The sequence below is a fragment of the Vombatus ursinus genome, unplaced genomic scaffold (genome assembly GCF_900497805.2).
Source record: "Vombatus ursinus unplaced genomic scaffold, bare-nosed wombat genome assembly UNPS02013931.1, whole genome shotgun sequence".
Lineage (NCBI taxonomy): Eukaryota > Metazoa > Chordata > Mammalia > Diprotodontia > Vombatidae > Vombatus > Vombatus ursinus.
The window spans coordinates 1,808,709-1,813,692 of NW_020953709.1; positions in this window are offsets into that span (position 1 = coordinate 1,808,709).

Here is a 4,984-nt window from a genome sequence, read left to right on the forward strand (position 1 = left end):
TGAGGGACTAAAGGTGGCAGAGGCTTGGAAGGCAAGGAAGTGAAGACTCAGGATTTGGAATCAGAAGCTCTTTACAAGTCAGTAATTCTGGGTTTTCTGGGTTTCAATCACCCAACCTCCGCCACCCTCGGGCCAGGTCTCCGGGCCTCTCTAGGCTGTAGGGGCCTCCTCTGTGCCAAAAGGAGGCCCCACCCAATACCTCCAAAGGGCCCCTGCATTTCTCAGGTTCTAAGGTCCTGAGATGCTGTCCGTGGCCTCAAGGGACTGACAGTCTAGTTGGGAAGATGAGACCTAAGTACAAATACTTCTGCCGGGGTAAGTGCCAAGGAGATGATCCAGAGCAGGCTAGAGAATAGTCTGTTTGCTGAATGTGTGACCCTGGGTGAGTCACAACCCTTGGGCCTTGATTTTCTCATTGGCAAAATGAAGAGATCCGCCTGGGCCAGGGGTTCTTAGCCTGGGCTCCGTGAGCATGTTTGTTAAAAGCATTGAGATCACTGTGTTTTACCATAATGGATTTCCTTTGTAATACTACGTATTTTATACATTTAAAAATGTCTGAGGAGGGGCCTCATAGGTTTCACCAGACTGCCAAAGGGGTTCTGGACACATCGACGGTTAAAGCCCTCCTAATGTAGTCTGGGTAGGGGCAGCTAGGTGGCCTAGTGGATAGAGTGTCAGGCCTGGAAGGCTTGTCTTTTGAATCTAAATCTAGCCTCAGACACTTACTAGCTGTGGGACCTTGATCAAGTCACTTAACCCTGTTTGCCTCGGTTCCCTCATCTATAAAATGAGCTGGAGAAGGAATAGCAAACCGCTTCAATATCTTTGCCAAGAAAACACCAAATGAGGTCATGGAGAGACAGACTTAACTGAACAAACAGCAATGTAGTCTGACGTTTTACAGGGAGGGAAACTGAGGCCTGAGAGGTAAAGTGGAAAATAATGATGAACTTGATGCCGAATTCTTTTTAAACTTGGAAAAATACTTAAACCTTTGGACCAAATGGTCTCGGAGGTACGTTCCTGCTCAAAATACCGTGAGCACAGAGAGTAGGAAATGTTCTCTCATTCAAAGAATGTTTGTGAAGCAGATATTCTTTAGATAAGGCCTTGTAGGGCTTAGGGCTTGTAGGCTAGTGTGGAGATAAGACACAAGCTCAGGTAATGATATTACATAATTAGGGCACCAGAGTAGAATGAAGGGCTGTGTGAACTGAAGGAAAAGAAAGGGAACAAGCATTTATTAAGCACCTACTATATATGCCAGGTGCTGTGCTCAATGCTTTCTAAATATCATCTCATTTTATGAGTATTATTTGTAAATATTATCTTTTTATAAATATGGATTCCCCACAACATTTTACAGTTGAGGAAACTGAGGCAGACAGTGGTTAAGTGACTTACCCATGGCTGGTAAGTAGCTGAGGTCAAACTCCCCAGATCTAGTGCTCTACCCACTGGCTTTGTACCCTGAGGGACAAGGCCATTCTTCATTAGCCCCATCAGAGCAGTTTTCCAGGACAGGAGAGATTTGAGTTGGGCTTTACAGAGCGACCACTATAGCCTAAGACCCACCAGACCATTCCATCTGTGTCTACCCTGTAGTAGAACCCTCCCATATGGTTTGCCTTCCTCGTTAGAATGGGAGGTCCTTGAGAGAAGGGAGAAATGGTCTCGAGTTCCTATTAGTTTTGTATCTGAAGTAGGTCAGTGACAGCTCCAATCCTACCCCAGCCCCAGCATTAAACTCCATCCCTCTTCCAACCCCAGGGGCTAATTCTTCTTTCATTCAGCCCCCAGCCCAAATTCAAGCTCCCTATCCCATAATCCCAAGGCCACCGGGCTCTTTCTTTCTCATCCGGGAGATAAAGTTATTCTGCAATTTACTTGATTTTCCAAAATCAGTTCTTTCACTTACGAAGACCTTGGTCAAAGGAGCTAAGTTCAAATCTCACCCCTGACACTACCTGTGTAACCTTGGACGAGTCACACATAGTGACCCTGAGCTCTAGTTTCTCATTTGCAAAATGAGGGTTTGGCCTCAGAGGGGCCCTCCCACCCCAGTCTGTGATCACACAAAGGTCCAATCGATCGATCAATTAGGCACCTCTTAAGCACCTATTGTGTGCCAGGCTTATGTTGGGACAATAACACAGAAGTGAAACCTTCAAGCCCTCCTGGGAAGAGACAAAAGGCACTGGGAAATCTAGTCATACTTCCAGCGTGGCCTGGAAATCCAGATTGGTTACCGAGCCTCTAAAACTAAATAGGAAAACAAGACTTGTCATCCTGCCCACCCCAGCCACAGTCCAACCAGCCCACCCCCTCAGAGGCTAAATCTGGCTTCTTCCAGAAGCAGCCACTCTGCCCACAGGCTGTGGGTCCCACATGTAGCTGCCAGCTCCCTGCGTGCCAGAGGCTCCAAGAAAAAACAACCATGACTCACCTATCTATACTGCTTTGCAAACTGTTTTCCTTATAGAAACCTTGTGAAGCAGGTGGGAGTGTATTAGCATCCCCATTTTACAGATGAGAAAACTGAGGCTTAGCACGGGGAAGCCACTTGGCCGTCCAAAGCCACTCGGTCAGTAAGTGGTGGAAGTGGGGTTTGAAGCTGGTGTCTGCGGACAAACTCCAGAGTTTTGCTTGTTCCACCAACAAGCATCAATTAATCACCTACTATAATAATAGCTAACATTTATATAATACCTACTATGTGCCAGGCACTGTACTAAACACTTTACAATTATTATCTCCTTTGATCCTCACAATGGCCTTGGGACAGAGGTGCTTTTAATACCCTCATTTTATTAATGAAGAAGCTTGGGCCAACAGAGGTTAAATGGCTTGCCCAGGGTCACATAGCTAGGAAGTGTCTGAGACTAGATTTGATCTCAGAGAGAAGAAAGATCTTAGGGTCTTTGAGTTAGATCTGGAAGGGACCTTGGAAACCACAGAGGCCAACTCCCTCACTTCCAGATGAGGAAACTGAGGCTCAGAGAATTTCAATAACTCGCCCCAGGTCGCCCAGCAGGCAGGTCTCAGGGGCCCAGACTCCAATCCAGGTCTTTGGACAATAAATCCAGAGCCCTTCTGGTTACACTGTGGAAACATGGAAGCCAAGATCGGGTTGGGCTGCTGAGCGGTGCTGCCCAGCTGATCCACGTCTCCAGTCCTTTCCACACCTGTGACCCTCCTGCTCTGGAGCCCCCTGGTAAGGGCAGCTTGTGGTTTGCCATTCCTCTACTTCTCCCTTCCTATTTGAAATAACGCCTTGTTTCTCAGAACCCGAGCAGGAGAAAGAAAAAGGCCCCTAAAGATGAGGAGTGTTCCAGAATCCCTTACGTGGTATGTGTTCACACACAGAGATGATCGGGGAAAACCCAACTGCGGAATTCACCCATTCCTAAACCCTGTGGAGACATCGTTGGTAACTGCAATACAAACAGCCCTTTACAAAGCTGAGAGTGACTAAAAACCTCTCCTTGACTAAACTCTGGAGGGGCAGGGCAGGGGAGGGAGAGGGGAGACAGTTCACCTAAGCTCCTCTGAGGATTGAGATGCAGCCAGGAAGATAGTCTCTGTCTCTCTGTCTCTCTCTGTCTCTCTCCTCTCTCTCCTCTCTTTCTCTGTCTGTCTATCTGTCTGTCTATCTCTTTCCCCTCTCTCCTCTCTCTCTCTCTCTCTCTTTCACTCTCTCTCTCTCCTCTGTCTCTGTCTCTGTCTCTCTGTCTCCTCTCTCTCTCTCTCTCTGTCTCTGTCTCTCTCTCTCTCTGTCTCTCTCTCTCTCTCTCTCTCTCTCTCCCCTCTCTCTCTCTCTCTCTCCCCTCTCTCTCTGTCTCTCTGTCTGTCTGTCTCTGTTCTCTCTCTTTCTTTCTTTCTCTCTCTCTTTCTCTCCTCTCTCTCTGTCTCCCCTCCCTCCTCTTTCTCTTGTTCCCCTCTCTCCTCTCTCTCCTCTCTCTGTCTCTCCGTCTCTGTCTCTCTGTCTCCGTATCTGTCTCTGTCTCTCTCTTTCTCCCTCCCTCCCTCTCTCCTCCTTAAAGTCCTGACACCAGCAACAGGAAAACAGCCACCAGTGTTGGAGGGCCCTGAGAGCGCCAACGTTCCTCTCCCGTTCTCAGGAAGCCTGCCGACAGATGGCCAGCAGGGATCTGTTTCCCGTCCGAAGATGACCCTCCTCAAGGGTCTTGGACCTGAAGTCTTAGAGGTGGAAGGGATCTCAGAGAGCGTTCAGTCCAAACTCCTCGTTCTAAAGAGGAGGCAGCTAAATGACGTTGCCAACAACAGCCGGTGTGCTGACTTAGAGTCAGAGAGCCCTCAGCAGAGCCTGCCCCAGCTGTGTGCCCCAGGGAGAGCCCTTATCTCTCTCAGCCTCAGTCTGCTCATCTGTAAAATGAGTAGTATAGTAATCATACCCACCCCATAGGGTTGTTGGGAGGATCAGAAGACGTATACAAAATATTTTGCCAATCCTAGAGCACTATACTTTGTTGCCAAGAAAACCCCAAATGGGGTCATGAAGAGTCAGACACAACTGAAAATGATTAAATGACATTATAATATTCTCCTTTTTAAGCCCAAACCAATTGACCAATAACAGTGGGCATTTCTATAGCTTTTTAAGGTGTGTAAAGCATTTTATAAATATTAGCTCATTTGATTCTCACGACAACCCTGTGAGGTAGGTGCTATTTTTATCCCCATTTTTACAGATGAGGAAACTGAGGTTAAATGACTTGCCTAAGGTCACCTAGCTAGTTAAGTGTCTGAAGCTGGATTTGAACTCAGGGCTTGCTTAGAACTCAGGTCCAGCATTCTACTCACAGTGTCACTTAGCTGTTAGGTGTCTACTACTATGCAATACAGAGACAAAGATGAAATAGTCCATGGCTTCAAAGATGGATAGGTAGATATGGATAGATAGATAGATAGATAGATAGATAGATAGATAGATAGATAGATAGATAGATAGATAGATAGA